The 20,140-nt window shown below is 41.9% G+C and overlaps 1 long non-coding RNA gene across 2 annotated transcripts in view; it reads left to right on the top strand.

The window, feature by feature from the left end:
- The window catches only part of LOC125318534, a 45,613-nt gene that overhangs the window by 21,042 nt on the left and 4,431 nt on the right, over positions 1-20,140 (top strand). The window contains exons 2-3 of one of the 2 annotated variants that reach the window (XR_007200413.1): positions 14,765-14,850; positions 19,267-19,348. This is a non-coding gene — a long non-coding RNA (uncharacterized LOC125318534). Of the gene's footprint in view, positions 1-14,764; positions 14,851-19,266; positions 19,349-20,140 lie in introns of those variants that run through there. The other variant, XR_007200412.1, reaches the window with a different exon arrangement.

The raw sequence follows: 20,140 nt of genomic DNA, 5'->3' as shown, positions 1-20,140 counted from the left end.
ACAAAGACATCTCACTGTCAGCTGCTGAAGTTGATTTGAATTCAACAAAACCTTAGAAATCCTTTCATTTTGCTGCTTTGATGTCTTTATGCCATGTTTTAAAACTTAATATACTGACTCTTGGTATCATCTTTTTCTTTACATGTCATGACAATGAAATAATTTGAAGTGATATGTGAAAAGAAATCAAGAGTATCTTAGAGTAGGTTAACTTGTTGGAACACTCTCTGTCTGCTTTTAAAACTTACATACCCATGCACAAATTCAATTGAAATTATAAATCTGTGTAAACCTAAGTTATCCAAGCTCAGCAAGGAAGTTTTGACTTTCTATGCTAGCCTTTGTTCTTGACAATGTGACTGACTGCTTTGGTACCTGAAATAGGACCTCCAGTCTCCTCTTGGCCAGGCCAGCTTTTTATCTCTTGGGTCCTGCGGTTTATCTAAATATTTCTCTTTAATCTGAAGAACTTGTTTTTCTAGAGGAAGAGTTTTCTGGGAAGGGATCCAGGAGTCACCAGTGTTCAGCTGCACTAAGAGCTCTTGCAGTGTGCAGGATCAGCAGCAGTTTGTGAGGAGCTCTCTGATGCTGTGAGTTACAATAGAAGGAAGAGATTGTGAAACCTTCCCTTTCCCTGGGCCTTGAGGCACAACACTTGTCATTCTGCACCATCCCAGAGGGAGGTGGGATGTGATCCTGTGGCTTTCCTGATTCTCCGGTAAAAACCCACCAAGAAGAAGTTGGCTAAGAAAAGCATTGTTTCTCTGAAAAACCCCAAACTCATATTTTCAGAAATAATACTGTTTTAAAGCTTCAGACACCTTCATTGTAGGTTGTTTGTTGGTGTTCCCACATGCCCTGACATCCCAAAATGAATCTAATCTTAAAGTTGAGCTCACATCTATCTTCAGCATCATCTGTGTCTTCAGTCTGTTTGTTTGGAGTTTTACATGACATCACTTCCTGATGTTTTGGTGTGCCTTATCAATGTATGAAATGAAATTCAAGGTTTTTGCTTGAACATGTGAATAGCCTGAGATCTAATTACCAGAGGGTCTGCCCTGTTTCCCTCTGTGGTGCTGCTGCCGTGGGAACTGCCAGAGATGACCCATCGAGTTCCCTTTCCACAGCCAGGAAGTCTTCTGGTTGTTAATCATCTCCCCCACGGTGTTTTTTAATACTCCCAGTGAGCTTCAAAGTCCTATCCCATCTCAGTGCCCCACAGAGGGACATGGCTGTCTGTTGGATTCACTGGGCTTTAGATCAGGAATTGCACACGGAGCCTTCTTCTTGAGTGTCCTAGTCTTCTGTGGTGGTGAAAGTCAGGAAGTTTTGTGGTATTGATGGAGGTTGCATCATACAATTCATGTACAGTGTCTAAAGCAGTAAAGGCATAGAAGTGGTTAATGTGTGCCTATGAATGTAGCAGGTGTACACCTGCATCAGTGCTGAAGTCTTTCTCTGAATGTCCTGCAAGGGGAGGGATGCATCAGAGCCCAAAATAGAAAAGTTTTGGAAGATTCTTTGTCAAGCAGGTTTTTCTAGTAAGGGGAAAAGGTTGTGTGGAAGATAAAAACCACTGTTCTTCTCAAACACACCCTCTTCTTGCAGGACACATATGCTACTCATTTATGCTGTTGGGGGAAAATATTTGTCTATTTTACTTCGAAAACAAATGCTGAGATTATGAGACAGAGGTCCTATTACCGCAGGCCTGGTTCCTACGGTCTATCACCGTGTCCCGCAGCCATAGGGAGGAGGAGGAGGAGAAGATCCAGCAGGCAGGAATTGTGCAGCAAGATTGATTTATTTAATTATTTTACAAACTCTTTTATAGACTTTTTTCTTCATAGTCTAATTGGACAAAGGACCAGCCACCCCTTGGGGGTGATTGGCCAAAATCCTAAAACATCCATTATCAAAATATTTTCTACTATACCATAAACAAGACTTTCCAAGGTTGCAGGTGGCTTGGTTGTTTACATTCCCTGCTACCTCTTCTGTGAGAGAGAAAAGTCTCTCACGGACTTAGAAAATAACAAGAAGATCCTCACTAACAGCAATTTTGCACCTACAAGGTCCTTATTGTAGCTGTGACTCCCCAACTGCAAACTGAAATTGTAATTAACTTTCTGGAAGAACCTTCTCTGAAAAGCCTCCTGTCTCTATTTTCTTTTCTATAGCTTCTCCAAAACAAAGCCACACAGACTTGGTTTGCTTGGCTAGAATTCAGCTCAGCTTTTGAGTTTTTATGCCATTTACATGAATTCTACACCTGTGACTTTCATTCAGCTTAAGAGACCTGAGGAGGGATGAAGGGGTATCTCCTAACTGAGCCTGGACAGCCTGTGGCGAGAGTGGCTAAGTTCTGGTGCAAGAGGAAGGAGGTGCACAAGAAGACTGAGAAAATGGTGATTTTATGAGAGTGTCAAACTCAGATACTGGGAAATATTTTACATATTTACTTACCTACCTGGTATTTTCTTCTAGATTTTGCTGTCTTGGAAATGTGGTCTTTGGTCTCATAATTTCTGTAACAGAACTTGACTATGTCTCTCTTTTGTGCTGCCTTTCCAAGATTCTCAAATAAAGCCTTCATGGAAAAGGACCATATTTCAGAGGTTTACACAGACCTCTTAAGCACCATGTGCTGACTGCAGGATTTGAAAATTGACTTTTTCTAACAGGTAGGCTTTTCTCTGCTCTGCCAACCAGCTGTAGTTGGTGCGCAGTTGCAGAGCCTAACCCATTGCTGTCTCCTGCAGTGGAGACAAAAATATGTAATACATCTGTGTCAATAAAATGTCCTGACAGGAGTTATTCCACTGCTGTCTGCAACTGCAGTGACACTGACAAAAATCACAGATGGATCAGGACACATGTGTGGGAATGTGTCCACCTGAGTTGGATCCACTTCAGTCCTGTTCTCTGTGAATGCAAATACTGTAGGAGCTTCACTGAAAGGTGGAGCAAATATTTAGAAATAGAGTTGCTTTAAGTTCTCTGAGGTGCTGCTAAATCTCGTGTTGCAAAAGTTTGCTGTTTACCAGAATCCTGAGAGACTCCCAGGAGCTCTCTCACCTCTTCTGCAATGAAGACCTTTGCAAGCACAGATGCCCACTGAATTTATGCCAAGAACAACTTTCCTACCTCCAGTATGTGCATGGTGGGGAGGAAAGGGCACCTGGAGTCCTGGTGCTTCTGCTGCTGGCTGAGGTACTGGCAGGGTTGTGCTTATTTTTCCCTGACATCGTGTGTGTGAGAGCAACAAAGGGGAATAGCTGAGCTCCTTGTATCTGGTTCTGCTTTCCTGCTTGGCAAAAATCAAGTTCAAGGGGGCATAACCCCTCCTTTCTTCATAGCAGTACCCCACTTGCTGCATAACCCACTTCCTACACGTCCACTGTTGGGCTCACCATTCCAGGTGCTGCCTGGCAGAAAGAAGGAGGGTATGGAGTGTCTGGAGTGTCTGTATAATCACTCATAGGTGCTCAGAGCCAGCGAGGCTGCAGATGCTGGTTCCTCACAGTGGGTTGGTCAGGGCTTGGCAGTTCATATTATGGAACATGGCCGGAGTCTCCCACTAAAGCTGGGGCTGTGTCACAGGGAGACTCCACATGATTCCACTCTTGCCCTTTGGTGAGGATGGTCACATGGGTTGCATCTCATGCTCTGTAAAGCTCAAAGGGTCAGTTTCTTTTACCCTATACTTGCATGCAGTTGATGTTCCAGGAGGAGTCTCTGCTTCTCTCTCCCAGCACTGGAGTTGTCACAAAAAGCTGGTGCTTGACTGTTTTACTCCCATGGTCCCAAAGGCTCAATGGTCTGCAGTAAGGGGATTATCAGTGTTTGGCAGCAAATACAAGAGGCTGTGAGTGAAAGAGAGAGCAAGGACATGAGCTATCCTGCGCCAGTTCTTTTGGCCACTCCGAGTCTGGGTGATTACCAAGAGTGAAACTTTATTAGTACTGAAGCAGCATGTTTCAGGCTTTCTCAGAGCTCAGAAGAACCTTTGGTATATGCAATGGCCATGCCTATGCAAGTATTTCAGCTCGTTTCACCTTCTGTGCAAAAAGGCTTGCCTGTGCCTAATTATTCTAGTGTCATTTCTGAATGTTAGGGGTGCTTTCATTCTGGCAAACACCCAAATTAGTGGTTGTAAGGCTTTTTCAAAATGATGTGCAAGAAAATAAAGAACAATAGGCAATTTGCTATCTTTTGTGAGGAGGGGGTGGGAAAGCAGCTGAATATGTCATCCTGCTTCTCCACATGATCTAGTTCAGAGCTGAGACATGTTGCCACTACCCACTACTTCCATGAGAAAGGAAAATATCTGATTGCAGAGATTTCTGTTCCTCTACATGTGGTGAAGCACAACACCCTTCATAACCATGGCATCTGACCAGGGCAGTGTAAGGATTCCTGTCCATGCCAGTCAGGGCAGTGTCCACCCTTGGCACACACTCAGTGCCATTGCAATTTCACGTGACTGCACATCAGTCACATGATGTGGGAGTGAACAGGCTGCTCCAGGGGATGCTAACACATGGGTTACAGCCTCCCCACAACACTGACCCCCTCCCTCCATCTTCCAGCTAAACTGGTGCAGGAACCCCTTGGTCAGTCTAACACCTGCTTGCTGTGTCCCCAGGTTTTATAATAACATCAGTACTCAATGGCCTGTGGCACTGGAAGCAGTTCACGACTGGTTTTTACCTTGTGTCACTTGCACCTGTACAAACTGGACTTAAAAGGCTGACTTTTTCAGCCTTTTATGCGTTCCTTTCAGAGGAACCCTGAAAATGCCATAGGTTTCCTCCTGTGTACCCGTGAAAGCACAGTATGAATAACCCTGTTAGGGAAATGGAACTGATTTGGACTTGAATCTCTTACCCTAAATTCTGTGAATTATTGTACCACAAGAGAAGAAATTACACCTTGATTTGGCTAGATTTAGCCACTAGATTTGAGGATGACCTTTCAAAATCCAGTCAATTTATCCTGGAAATTCTTCCCTCCCTTTGCAAGTAAATGTGTTGATTCTGTATTTTGATAAAGCTCCTTCAAATCTGGGGCATCTTTTGGCTGTGTCTCTCCTCCACTGGAAATAATGCACTCCCTTCCCCCTGTGCTCTCTGTGCTGCTCAAATTCTTCATCTGCAGCAGGGCGAGCAGCCAACTCCTTTTCTGAGCATCTCTTGTCTGGAGCTCCATCCAGATGCTTTGGGAGAGAGAGCCGATCAAACAGACAGTGCTGTGATTCAGCCTGTTCTCAGGGATCTCTGAAATGCTCCTGTACTCCCTGGAAAATGTTGCAGCTGCCCATCAGGCTGCTTCAATGCCTCACCAAAGATGCGGTCATCCCCCACATCCAGGATAGCACAAAGGATGGGAAGAGATAAACACAAATATTTAGTTGGCAGTGTGAGTGGTGGAAAGGATTTAATTTTCTCTGTGACAAGGCTGTTTTTAAAATAATTTCTGTGATGTTACTTACCCTTCCTGCTTTTCTTCTTTTATAACTACAGCAAGTTGATGACTTTACTCAACAGTTCCTTGGCTGAATGATAATTTGATGATGAAGATGACAACAATAGTAATTATGAGCTCTACGGGAGTAGTTGCATTTACAACGGAAAGATTTTCCAGCTTGTTTTTAGTAAATGTTGTATTTACCACAAAACATCACCATCTACAGTTGTCTTGCACCACTCATGGTCTCCTTTAGACAAGTGGTTGGTCAGTTTGGAGACAGTGTTGGGACAGATAGACCTTCTCTCTAATGGGGTGCTGTTGCTCTCAATCTCCTTTGTTTTCCCATGGGAAGCAGCTTAGAAATTTCTAAAAATTAGTATGAGGAGCTAAAAAAACCCCAAACCAACTATCAGTAATGAACAGGTATTACTTACATCCAAAAGATTTGCAACCATTGACCACCTGTGAACTTCCTGTACAGCCTGACCTCACCTCCAGCAAACGTACAATTTCTTCTTCCTTCCAAGGGGAGTTTCCTGTTCAGTCAAGCTGGTCTTGTTGCTTGCTTGCTTGACTTAGGACACAATGGGATTGCCTGCTCCTGTATTTTTGAAAGGTTCTTTCAAACTGAGCAGCACTCATGGACCCCTAAACCCTTGAAACAGGTTCCCCGGGCACACTGCTAAGTATCTCCTTGTGTAGCTTCAAGTTGGCTCTCTGAAATATTTTTCTTCATTGAGAAAAAAAGAGTTGGGAAAATAATTTTGAATTTTTCATCCAAAAATATAAGAGAAAGTCAAGACCCAACTACGATTTTTTTGCTTCCCTTCCAGCTTTCTCTTATAAAACATATTTACTATCTGTGAACTGCTTTGGTAAAAGGCAAGTCATGTAATTCCTGGAGAGGGATGACCTCAGGATATGAAAGACTCTAAAGTGAAGCCAGATGAAAAATGAGAATCTGGGGGATTTTCTTTTACATTTCTCTCCAACTTGCCATGGTTTGTGGAATATGCCTAGGTGCTGCTTTTGCCTATGTGTTTTTGGAACCAAAGTCATGGCAGAAGTAGCAAACCTGCCAGAGAACCTTTACTTAAGCATTTAGGCAGTTACATGACACGTTAGATATTTTTAGGCAGATTTTGAGCCTTATGTCCAATGTTTGCTTCCGCTGTGTTTTTTTAATTATTACCACAGCCCCTATTAAAATTACCCAGATGACAAATGATTGTTTGCCAGTTACACTTCCTACTGCTGGCACTTCTTCTCATTTTGTTAAGTATGGGGACATGACCACCACTTTGTGTGAGGAGCTTTGGTGGTCCATCAACAAGTTTTGTGTGCATGTGAGATGGATGTTGCTGAATGCAGGATATGAGATACATATAATGGCAGGTCTCTTGACTTAAAACTGGCCTCCAGGTAGCTTTGAAGAGTCGATGGACTGTACTGCTTGTCCCTCTCATTGCTGGAAGTGCCATGTCATTAGATAGTAGGCGCTATCCTATATTCCCAATATTACCACAGTTCTGTTCTTTCATGTCACTTCAGGTTGAAGTGGCAAATTTGGAGATGATAAAGTAGTCATGAATTCTAAAATAATTTCCTTTACATTGTCTATGGTTCTCCAGCATTCTGTCAGCTGCAAAATACATGCTGGTGCTACTGATTTTTAGTCCAAGACTGTCTCGTAGCAACACACACCTTTATAACCCCCAGACCAGTTGTGACCCCTCTTTCATAGCAGCATTTCTGCAGACCTCTTCCATCAGGCTCAAAGGGCAGCAGGACTGTTTGTTCTTCAGCTTTAAGCTGTTCCACTCAAATTACACTCACCTCACATCCTTTACATTGCATGGCTATAAAACAGCAGTTTGTTTTTAAACTACTGGTGTCAATTTGAGATTTTGGCTGCACTGGCTACTTCTTCCTTCGGCTTTTGCTTTCACAGATATCACAGGAAAAAATCTAATTTTTCTGAGAGGAGTCCCCTTTAATTGATAAATTGTTATATTTGGTAGTTGAAATCGCATACCTTTCGGTGGATGATGATGAGGTAGAATTATAAATGACTGGTGAAATCTGAAACTTCTTGCTCTGCTTTTCTGCATCTGTCAGGACTAAGTAAATGAGACAGCCAGGCCCTGGTCACCCAGCCCTGTGCTTGCCATGGAGGGGAACTGGCACTGCACAGTTCATATCTGTGAAGCTCATGCCTTCTCCCAGTGGTTATTATGGTCACCCCCCGCTCACTGCAATTTCCAGAACCATGCTGGAAAATCGCCTCCGGAAGGGTTGGCTGGGTTGGGTCCTGTTATCACACCCACACTGCAGAAGGGGGTTGCAAGGGTGGTGGATGACCTTCTGGGTAGGAGCATTTGATACCCGAGCTGGAGGAAAGGTTGGATTCTAGATCCTTAAGCAAGTTGTTCAACCCTCAGTACAAGACATTTGTGGTTTTGAAAGATTTTTTAAAAATATAGTTCTGATTTTTGTAGCTCTTAGTTAACTTCATTGGAGTACCATTACATAAGTAAAATACAAAACTCACAATGAGAAAAATCTAATTAAAAACACTAGAAGATTTTGAATAAGCATTATATGAAAGAGACAAGTGAGGATAAATTTACAGTTACTGTGTTCCCATGCTTGTTTCAGTCCCATTCATCCTGCTATTGCCTTCTTAGAAAATATTTCAGCATTAAAAAAAGCCTCTGGAGTTTGACTGAACTTGCTTGGACCCACCCCGTCTAAGACATGAGTATGGTAGTGCAAAGGTAGCAGACGTGCTACTGCATGTCTGCAGAGAGATAAGGCTTGTGTTGTGCAAAAGGAAGCAAATAACAGCTTGCTTCTGAATGCAAACCAGAGCAGCTGTGGACTGCAGCAGCCATTTAGCCAGTTTAACTGGCTGTGTACAGTGGGCCCACATGGCAGCATTCAGCATGAAATCCCATGCCTGAAATTAGTGAGGTTCAAGAGATCATGTTCGTGCTGCTGAATGGTGGCTCTGAATGGCCTTTTTCTCTGTACATGGTCTCTGTCAGTAAGGAACGAGGGTGCTCATGACTCAGTGAGTACACTGCTCCTGGTGTCCTTCACGTATTCATAGTCACACTTGCCACTGCCAGAGGGGGAAAAATGGAAATAAATTCCACACATTTTTAATTAAATCTGAACTGCTAAATCTGATGTTCTGGGCTGTTTGTCCAGTAGGGTGTAAAAGTGACTGGTCATCTCTATACTCTAAAATCAACAAGCACTTTTGAAAGGAGGTGAAGAGGTGTCTGGAGGAAGAGTGGGTGGTGTGATAATTCCCTCCCACCATGGAGTAGCAATAGCAGCTCTGCCTCCCTTTGGAGGGAATGGTATTTGTACACTCACCAGCTCTGGGCTTTGGCTTCTGCTGCTGTCACATGCACTGTGGGAGGCTGCAAGGAGCAGAAAGTTTTAAAGGCATTTGTACAGCCTCTCTGAGAGCTTCTGAACAGGGCAGATTGTGAGGAGCTGCTCTGGCCTGCTGAATGCTGGGAGCAGAGAGCTGGCATGCATGGTCTGCAAATGGGCAGTATGAGAACTGGGGTGTCCTCTCACTGTGACTTCTGCTCAACATCTCACCTGGCACATGGACTCACTCTAAAGTATCTTGCAGTGGGAAGGCAGGACCTTGCTGCAGACACCTGATGGGTGTTAGCAAACAGGTGCTCCTTACGGGGAGAGACTTTTGAAAGCTGCTTCTTCCACCAGTTTTGCTCCACTGGCCACTGAGGGATCAAAAGGAGAAACAGGAGTACAAGGCGGAAATACCGACACCTTTTCATGGACAGTGATTTAATGCATGAAAAACCAACTGAGAACCCCTTCCTTGTGGCTCCAGGGAAAGCTTCCTTGTGACCCTCTCCCTGATGGCTTCTACCTAAAAAGTCTTGCCCTGTATTAAACAATGCATACTTAACCAAGTCTTGCTAATGTATGGGCTGAAACTAGGCAGGGAGTTTTCCAGAAAAAGTGGGGAAACCCTTTCTAACATGACTATGGCTTGTGAGCTGTGTCAAGGCAAGGGGAGGCAGAAGGGCATGAGCAGCAGCAATATGGTCTTTAGCAGGTGTTGGGGAGAGCAGAATCTAATGAGAATCATAGAAACACTTGAAAGCTTTTTAACTCCATACAGGATTTTCAGGAGCTGTTGACAGGAAACAGTAGTGATCCAACTGACAGTTAAAGAGATGAAAGGAAGCCCTTTGGATTAAATAAGATTTAGGAAATAAAAGGATTAGTGCTAGACAAAAGCTAGATTTAGGGGTTTATTTAACGAGTGCAGTGTGGCATGATGGGATGTGGGGCATCAGAAAAGAGATGAAAGACAAAATAAAAAGACGAATGCGGGAGGTAGTATGGAGGCAAGGAATCAGCACCACATCTCCAAAAACCCTGCACAAATCTTCTTATAATTGAAAATGGTACCAAAAAAAGTAGTTTTCATTAGCAATCCTTGCTTCTTTACATAGTAACAAGAAGTGTTACAATGACAGGAAATATTTTGTGATGGGCTGTCAGCTCAAATCCCTGCCACAGGAGAGAAGAGTGTACATTATTAACTTACTTGCACTTACAGTTGTCTGATGAGATAAAATCAGATTTCAGTAAAATTATCACTCTGTTAGATTCGTAATTTATTGTGCTTTCAAATAGGGGCTGCTGAAGGACCAGTCTTGTTTAAGAGATCTCCATTTGGAGTTCTCTAATTTGGAGTTCTCTAATGAAGCTGTTGGCAGTCACAGAAATGAGGGGAATGCACATATTGATGGAGCCAGGAGCATAGAACTCCTCCATGCAGCATCTGTCACAGGAACATTTAGTCTTGTAGCTTTAAAAGCAGGACTGAGAGTCTTCCAGAGCTCAATTTTTCCACTTCTGGTTAATCATCTATAGGTGCCCATTTGTATTACAAGGGAGGTAAAGAAAATAAAAGAACAGGTGTAAGATTTGGACTCGAATGCATCAGTTGTTCATTTAGCACCTCCTCCAAAGTCTGCTGAAGACAGTAGAGTGGCTGCCAGTGGGTTTGGATCAGAGATTAAGATAATGTAGTCAGGTAATTGTGGATACTCTAGTCTTATGCAAGTGCTATTTGGAGAAAACGCCCCATCCTCTGTTCCAAAGATGCTGTTACTCCTAATCTTCTGGATAGTTATGGATATCTCTAATGTAGGCACAGATATCTCTAACAAGAGGCTATTAGAGGAAGAACAAATGAACTTTTTTTTCCTCCCTTCAGGTCTCCAAGTGAGATTGGGTCCTTTTCTTATCTAGGTGCAAAGAAAAATGTATTTTGTTGCCTAATTTTACCAATAGGAAGATTTTTTACAAACAGAAGTAGTTACAACTAGACTAAGAAAGTTTATAGTGCTTGGTGGATGTTTGCATTAAAATAATCCAGATGTCTGTTGTCAATGTTTCTGGAAAGACGTTAGGATAGAAATGCTTCTTCAGACAATATTCTCTTTTCACTTATTCTATTGCCACAGAGGAATGCTAGTAGGATTTACAAATGGCTAATAGGCAACAAACAAACAAATGAAAAGCTAGGAAATGACTTTATTAAAGTTTATTGGGAACGTGTAATATGATATTTTGTGGTTTGGACCCTAGGTTGTCCCAGAATGGTTTTGTTGCTGAACCTGAATAAGAAATATAAAATAATAGATTAAAATTTTTTATTGTTTTGTATCTTTTATATTGCTCTCTGTAAAGAGATGTGTGGTCCAGTTCATTGCCTTTAGATGGAAAAGGAAGCTTGACTGAAAATTTACAGAGTGTGCCTAAGAGACATTTTATTTGTTCAATAAAGTGACCTTCAATATACCGAATAAATAAGAACATTTTAATGATTTTTTTTCCTCCAAATTAGCCCTTTTATTTATTTTATTACTATTTTTGTCCAGTTGAGTGAAAGCAGTTAAAAGTTGCTTTCCTTAGTGAGCTGGTCACCACATTATAAATACAAAAGTAACACGGTCCCCATTCAGACATGATTTTTGAAGGTACTTAAACGTCTGCTTGGATTTTCCAAAACACCCAGCTGGATTAAGTGTCTAATAGCTCATAATGTCAGGGGGCATAAGTCAGCATCTTTAAGTGCTTAGGTGCCCTTGAAACTGGTGTTTTCAAAGTTTGCTTTCAATAACTTGCCTGCAACACTGGGCTCCTTGCCGGTGTCTTCCCATTTCCAAGCAAACACAATCGAGTCCAAGGGGCAAAACTGTCGGTCTTTGGACTACTCTGCAGCATAAGTCCTTCCTGATCTCTGAGCACTACAGCCTTGATCATGCCATGTCCTTGCTTTTGAGGGCCTGAATTTGCAGCCTGAACAAATGTCCTAGAACAGCAGGTTTTGTCCATGTGTACTTCAGGAGGAGGGTGGATCTGCTGGTTTGGTTGATTTATTTCACCCCACCCCCCCCATTTAAAAAACCGTAATTTATATCTGCTGAATCTGTTTCAAAGTGTCTGGGTGACAACTAGGAGACACTTGTGGAGTTCCTTTGCCCCCAGCTCTTCCTTTCCCTGAGTAGATGGCTGACTAAATTTAAGCAGTTTTTCATTAGTATGGTAATTGCCAGGAAATTCTGGTGCAGATTATTTCAAATCTCCCATGTCAGAGTTTCACATCCTTCTTCCAGGGCATGAGGACAGTACTGCAGATATCTGCAAGTATAATAGAGATCACTGGGGCTTAACAATGGCTGATTTTCCAGTGGATATGTTGGTTGCTATTGGGGTTTCTGTTTGTTTTTAAATCTGAAATCAATTATCTGTCAAGGGAAATGTTTTCTTGGATGAGCAACATTTGGAAAATGTGTTTTAAAGACAGGAAAATGAGGGTGTTACTAAAGGAGAGTTTGTGGCATCATATTGAGCAATGCCACTATACTGCCTTTAGGTAATACATGGGTGATTGCTTTAGCCATTATTTCAGAACATCCTGGAACACTAATTTTTACACAATTACATGTTTATGATAATGTATTCCAAACTTTGAAAAGGTTCCAACATTACTTTCTTTTAAAATTACACTTAATTTGAATGTGCTTCTGCACTGCTGTCTTCTCTTCTTTTGTCTCTCTTTCAATTAGAGTGGAAGAAATGCTGAAATATTGTTGTGATGGACTTGAAATTCCTCCACCAGAACATACCAGAGGTTTCAAGAGAACAGGAACTCCTTTTGTCCTCAGCCACGACAGAATATTTATCTGTTGCCCAAATGTATCCCTGGGGAGAGCCTTCATACATAAGCAATTTTTCCTCACTAGCAACAGGGCTTACCTGGAAATTACTGCTCTCTGTGCCCTCCCAACACCTCCCCTTACCCAACCACTGCTGCTAGTGCAAGTTTGAGTGGGTTTGTGCCCCTGTCAGACACTATCCAATATCTTTCAACCCCAAAAGGAAATTGCCAGAGCCAACAACACACTGTTCCATACTAATCACATGTTATGAATGCCACAAAATAAAATGGCTAAGGAAAATGTCTATGGATTTTTTTTTTTTTTTTTTTTTTTTTTTTGTTTTCTGGCTTATTAATTCTCTGAACACCCTTTATCTCCAGGTGATACACGTGGTTTAACCTTAGAAAATTTTTGGTCCACTTTGGGGAACTATAAGGCATAAACCATATGACCTCAGACTCAAGGATCTTAAGGTCTTTTCCAACCCAAATGATTCTACGAGTCTTTGATTCTAGTCCTGCCTGGGTTTTTTTGTAGATGTTATAAACGAAAAATATTACTTCCTTTTTTTTTCCTGTATCTCATGCTGTGGTAAGCAGCAGCAAGGTGGAATGCTGAAATCCTTGCTCAGATGGCCTGGCACTCTATGTAAAGGCATCAGATGAAGTTTGTTGAACTCCTACCCTCTCTTACATGAGGTCATTGTGCAGATTGTCTCATGCTTCTGGTTGGCTTTGATGTGAGCTGCAATATTTCTATGATCTCAGCCTAGAGACAAACTGGTGGCCCTGGACCCAGCAGTGGTTAAACATGAGTATAAAAAAAGTGGATATTTGCTATGTGCCAGACAAAGTCACTTTCAAGGGTGCCCACAAACTCATAGAAAATTGGTATCTTTGGTTTATTGCAAATATGTAGTGGTACCAAAAGAAATAGTATTCCAGGCTAAATAATATGTAATGGTTACCAGCTCGTGTACCTTGACTCTGTGATTTCAGTCTGTGAAAGGTCAGATGTTAGTTCTGTAAATACTGGTGGAAGGCTTTGAATATATTGTCAGCTTCTTTCTTACAGATTAAAGGGTTTCTGCACTACTTGTTTTAGCCCTTCATTTTTATTTTTTTTTCTTGAGTAAGTCACTGAAGTCAGCTTTATGAGACATTAGATCACGTATGAAATGCATGCGTATCACTTGATAGACACGTTTCAATTTTTTTTCCTTATCCTCGTGGCTTTTTATTTTGAAGGAAGCTATGTATAAACTGTCAGCAGTTCTTAAATGACTGAAGCCTTCAGCTGCTGTGTTTTGGGGAGCAGATGGTTTGCCTGCAACTACTGAAGGAGAGTATCCTATGTTTTATATTTTCAAGCCAAGAGAAAGGGAAAATGTAAGCTTACATAAAAGATGGTCTCATGGAAGGGATTGCTTAAACATTCCTAAGTATTGTCATCAGTAAATTATGTCAAATTGGGCACATCAGAGGCACTACGAGAAGCTTCTGGGTGGGTGCAGAGGGAGGAGGAAGGAGTTTTTTAAAGCCAGGGAGATGTATAAACCACATTAGTAGTCAACTTGAACAGTCAACCCTACTCCTGGGCCTAGGTATAAGCTGAACATAAAGGTGTAACTATGGAAAGAGTCTTGGTTTAGTTCTGTGTTTCTTTGTGTGCTTTGGGGAGATGAATAGCACATTCTAGAACTGCTTTGATGTTTAGCAATTGGGTTTATTTTTAAGTATTTTGGTTAAGCTTCACAAAGTCCTGAAGATTCCCTTTGAGGAATCTTTCCATAATGCAGATGTTGAAGAATAAACTTAAGAGGTGGGCTCAAGCTGAAACCTGCTGAGGCTGCTTCCCTGTGTATCCACCATAGGAGAAAATACCTTTTTGGGAGCAATTCTTCCAAATGATAATGAAAAGCTATGAAGCTGTCAGTGCAACCCCTAAAAATCAGGATAGTTTTGAAATGGTAATGTGTTCACTGTAACAGGTAATGGGAACATCACATCTGGTCTTCTTCAGGATGAGTCACACACTTTTATTCTTTTCTAATTCTGCAGAGACTTGGCACCTCTGCATGATGAAATCCATATACTGGCTGTGGTTACAGGGCTGAGCAAAACACAGAGCAGATGAAGAGATACAGGTCAGTATGAGCATCTAAAACCGTTTGCCAAGATGACATGGATCCAGAGAAATGTTTGAATATCATCCAGAAATTGTCATTCCTAAATATACATCCACTGAGATGACCCAGGAGGATACACACCTGGTTTTTACTTAACCAGTTACAGAAGAGATACCAGCTCAAGGGTCCTGAGATACTGGAAAATAGTCAGAAAGGTCAATGCTGTTACTAAAATATCATGGCACTTGGGGTACAATGGGCTGTAGTTTTAATTTTCTTAAAAAAACCCCACCCCAAACCAGAACTGTGCCCTAAAAAAGAGGACAGAAAATGCACAAAGTTACTTCAGCTTTGCTGGTTTGACCAGTTTGAGAAACAGGCCAATTCTTTTTTTTTTTTTTTCCACTTGCTTGCTTTTAGTTTCATCTTACATAAGCAACAGACAATATTTTGAAGCAATTTCTTCTGTTAATAACATTCCCTGCAGCCAACAAGACCTTTATCTGGAAGATGATGCTTATGGGTAGAAACTCCCTCTCTGGTGTCTGAGATTAACAGTGCAAGATTGTGTCCTCCAGAATGAGTGACTTTAAACCGGGAGGGGATAAAGCTGTGTGCTATGCAAAAGTATTTCTATGCAGAACCCTGGGAATACTCCACTTCCTAGGACCTGTTACGGAAAAAGAAAAACTGAGCTTTAGTCTAAATTTTGCCTTTCTTAGGGTTGTCATTATGTCTAACTGTTGCTCTTTTACTCTCATAACTTGTTATTCCTCTGCTAGCTGTTTATTTCTAGCAGATGCCTGTAGCCAGTTAACATATGGCCTCAGTCATTGCTCAGCTAAACTGTACACACAGCTACGCCTTTCCATTTTTTTTTCTTCATCCGAACCCCCTTTTCAGCTACTTAACATTTTTTTTGGTTTCTCATGGCTTCTAATTTGTCTACATTTCTGCAGTGCTGACTGAACTCTCCTGGGAGCAGCAATTTGGTTAAAAAAAAAAAAACAAACAACAAAAAACCCAAAAACCCAATCTTTTTTTAATTAAAGCTATTTATTTTTTTCAGTGATGTAGTTCATGGGGCCTTATTGTTCTGGAAGGCTCCATAAGAAAATGAGAGGCCGTGCTCTATGGAGCTGTTGCTTCCATGAGGAACTTCAAAAAGGAAAAAGATCAACAAAACAAAACTAACATCTTACTCTGCAGACAGAATAGCGACTGACAAAATAGAATTTGTACCTGGTGGCAATCAACCAGTCAATCTGTCTCTGTTTTGTTGTTTTTACCATCCCTTCCAGAATTTTGCTAAATGATTTTTCCATTAATTAATTGATATCTGTAGATATACGTGGGTTCCACTCCACAGTTTGGATGTTCTTTGTTTTGTGTAGGGAGCCTCTACTTTTTTTCAGGATTACAGTAGCTGGCACCTTCTTGTGAAAACCAGTTGCCAGAGGACAATGCTGCTCCAGTGGTGCTTTGTGTGCTGGGGAGGACAGAGGGCTTCCAGATTGAGTCTGCACAGAACAGTGCAAAGAAAGCTCTGCTCTCATGCCTAGAGATTTCCTTGGAAAGCACAAGGAAGACATAACACACTGAGACAAAGGAAAGAGCAGCTACCATGTCCCGGTGAGATGTGGAGCACTGTGAGGACTCATCTCCTTGAAGGATGAGGGATGGCAGCTGCCCTCTCGAGACAGCAACAACACCAGAATGAGCTACTTTGCAAACCTTCCTGTGGCATTGAGGGCAGCCAACTTGGTGGCCTTGGTGGTCTGCTGGGGTGGAGCAGGCAGTGGGTCTGCAGATCTTTGTGTGACCTTAGAAATGCAGCAAGCAGGCAGGGCTGGGTGAGCCTCACCAAGGGTTGTCAGAGATGTCAGTGCAAGGGGTGCAGCTGAGCTGAATCCCCCACAGGATCGACCTCAGTGTCTTCCTCTCATGCCTCTGTTCACACGTGAAATGAGTGACATGGAGACTTGAGGAGGAACACACCATAGATGAAAGGAAGAAAGGAACAATCAGTCTTACAGGGTCTTTGAAAAAAGGCATGAATAAGTGCCCCATGTAGAGGAAAATTACCTACGTAAGACACTTTCCAAGAACAAATGAGGGATGATTTCTTCCATCACTGACATCAGTTACACATATGTGGATAAGCATCACAGTGAGCAGCAGCCCTTCTGCTATCCACAAGGCCACTGGAAAAAGAAAAGTCATGGGTGACACTTCAGTTAGGTTTGTTCTCCAAACATACCTAAACGAAGGATCTGTGATCCCTCAAATGTAGGAATTGTTCAGCCTCCATGTATAACAGACTTTTCCAAGGGTTTGAAGGTTGTTATTGAGCAGGTCCTGTTACCTGTATTTATTTTCTCTGATGGGAAGAGTGAGGCAGGCACCCAAGTAGCACTAGCATTAGGTTGGGAAAGGCACAGGAGAATATTGAGAAGCAAAGCCACAATTTTCTTCAGCATTTTGCTGCCTCCCTTCATTGCATGTCTGGTAGAAGTAAACAAGGTCAGATACATTTATATTGAAAGCAGTTCTGGCAAATTTGGAATCTCTCAACTGCAGATGGAGAGATGATGCTTCATGATGCTTCACATTTCTGGTCTACTGCATATTCAGGGCTCTCTCTGCCTTCAGTCTCAGTGCTGCTTTGGCTCTCAGATCATTAGCTTCATTTTGTTCAGCCTTCAGCAATGTGGCTCCCAGATGTGTTTTCCGGTATTTCGTTTATAACTGTGAGGAATCTACACCATCCAGTCACCCCTGTGCCTGCCTTTTTTTTTTCTTGGCATTGAAATTCTCTGAACAGGACATTCCTATTAACATCAACAGTCAAAAAATGAAATAAAACAAAAAACCCTGTCAGGTTTTCATTCCCACCAGGAAGCTCTTTAAGGTAGAACTTCAACTCACACCCTTCTGTAGAAATATTTGCCGGTACAGTTATGGGGTTTTTCTGCTCGCCACTATGCTGTAAGAGTTTTCAGCTGACATCTTACATCCATATGCAGTGTGCCTTTTCAGTCTCCAGCTTTGTGAGTATCAGTATCAGTGTTGTAGCTGTGATAGTTTTGGAATGTAAATGGTTTATTTTACTACACCAGCTTATAAAGATGAGAGAAAAAATGAGCTGGGGAAAGGCTTGGATGCCTGAAAACTTGTCTGCTTTCTCCAGCTATACAGACTTGAAAGATATTATCTGCCTTACAAATCTTGCCTTCCTTTGTAAGCATGTGGTCAGATAATTATTTTCAACTATTGCTTGGATAAATAGTCTCTAAAGAATTTGGGCACACAAAGTAGCCCTTACTAAATTGTCTAAAGATGGTTTCTTAAATGAAGTGATTTTCTTCTCAGACACACAGAAATGCTTTTTTGCCAAAGGTATTTCTAGATAATTTTAAAGCACACGGAATGATTTGCTCTTATGAATTTTCATACGCACAGTAAAAAGTGCGGGCACTTGTCTTTGTCCAAGTCATTTTAAAAAGGTGTCACTATGTCTGGCTTCAAAGTGTCTGATAAATGTAGATCAGAAAGGCAATGAATTTGAAATATTAAATTATGCATGTCAGAGTGCTGGGGAAAATTAAAAAGGGAGGCTGACTAAAAGATCAGAAAAACACATAGGTCAAGCAGAACTGTGGGAGTTTGAGTTACTTTCTTTTAGAAATTGATTTTGTTTCACAGGATCTTCCTATACCTCCTGCTGCAATGAGAAAATAGCTTCAGCATACTTTGCTTTTGCAGGCTTTGCATTTGTAAACTCACCAGCTGGATCCTGGAGGAAGATCATGAACTCTGCAGAAAGCAGCTAGTCTGATCTCGCCTGTGCATAGTTTTAATTGCAGTATCTACAATCGGTTTGTACTTGAAAGAGTAGGGTGTACCATCTCTTCCAAAAGTATTGTTGTTAATGATAACTGTGCATTTCTTGTACCACAGGATTTGAACCCTGATTATGCCTCAGCATCTCCATCTTTTGGGACAGTGTGCTCCTCATTTTAATCCACTGCTCTCTGGAGAAGCTTGGCAGGAGAAGTTCTGCCTTCTGGCTAAACTTGCCTCTTTCCTGCAGCATCCTTGCTGAGGTGGTTAGTCCTCAACATTTCCTTCACTCTTGGCTCTCATTGGAAAGAAATCTTTCTCCAAGCGCCCTGCCATGTCTCACACTCTCTCTCTTTTAACTGAAATGATTGTCAAGATGCTGTCAAATATGAGACCAGGTTATATTTAATTTTTTACCTTTGCAAAAGGGTGTTTTTTCTGTTTTACTTCTGGCTTTACCATTGTGTTTCTAGTTTTCTTGACCTCTAAGTCAAGAAATGACATCCTTGCTTATATCAGACAACAGGACTAGGGAAGGGATCGTCACCCTATACTGGGCTCTGGTGAGGCTATCTCAAATCCTATATTCAGTTTTGGGCCCTTCACTACAAAAAAAATGTTGAGGTGCTGGAGTGTGTCCAGAGAAGAGCCATGGAGCTGGTGAAGAGTCTGGAGCACATGTCTTCTGAGAAGCAGCTGAGTGAGCTGGCTTTATTTAGCCTGGAGAAAAGGTGAGTCAAGAGTGGCTTAATCTCTCTCTACAACTGCCTGAAAGGAGGGTGTAGACAAGTGAGGGTCGGTCTCTTCTCCCAGGTAGCAAGTGACAGAACCAGAGGAAATGGTTTCAAATTGTGCCAGGGGAGGTTTAGATTGGATACCGGGAAAAATTTCTTCATGCAAAGGGTGGTTAGGGATTGAAATAGGCTGCCCAGGGAAATGATGGAGTCTCCATCTCGGGAAGTGTTCAAAAGGCATGTGGATATGGTACTTGGGGACAAGGTTTAGTGGTGAACATAGTTGGGCTCCATGATCTTAGATGTCTTCTCCAGCCTTAATGATTCTGTGATTCTATGGTTAGTCTGCTCTAGCCCAGACCAGGCCATAAATAAGCAAATCACCTGTCAGTGCTGGTTTGTCCCCTCCCCATCTTTTTGCAGCTATCACAACGTATTTATTAAGCATTTCAAGGCTCTGGCTGATGACTCCTCCATAGACAACTCAATACTTAATCCTATCCTTTATTTTCTAGCCTGTTTCTGATCTAGCAGCAATTCTCTGCCTTTCTCCTCATAACTTTTGTATGTCTCCCTGAAGAGACATTTCAGATTCACTCTCCAACGCTTGCCAGGGCAGGACCCCCATCACCTTCAGGAGGATAACCTTTTAGGTCCACCAGTATGACCACTGATATGAAGTGCAGTCTTCAAAAAGGCTGGAAATTCAACCCTTGGAGTTGCAGACTTGC

Source organism: Corvus hawaiiensis, chromosome 30 (assembly GCF_020740725.1).
Source record: "Corvus hawaiiensis isolate bCorHaw1 chromosome 30, bCorHaw1.pri.cur, whole genome shotgun sequence".
Taxonomy (NCBI): Eukaryota; Metazoa; Chordata; class Aves; order Passeriformes; family Corvidae; genus Corvus; species Corvus hawaiiensis.
The sequence above is the reverse complement of the archived record's forward strand: the minus strand, read 5'-3'. Positions and strand labels throughout refer to the sequence as shown.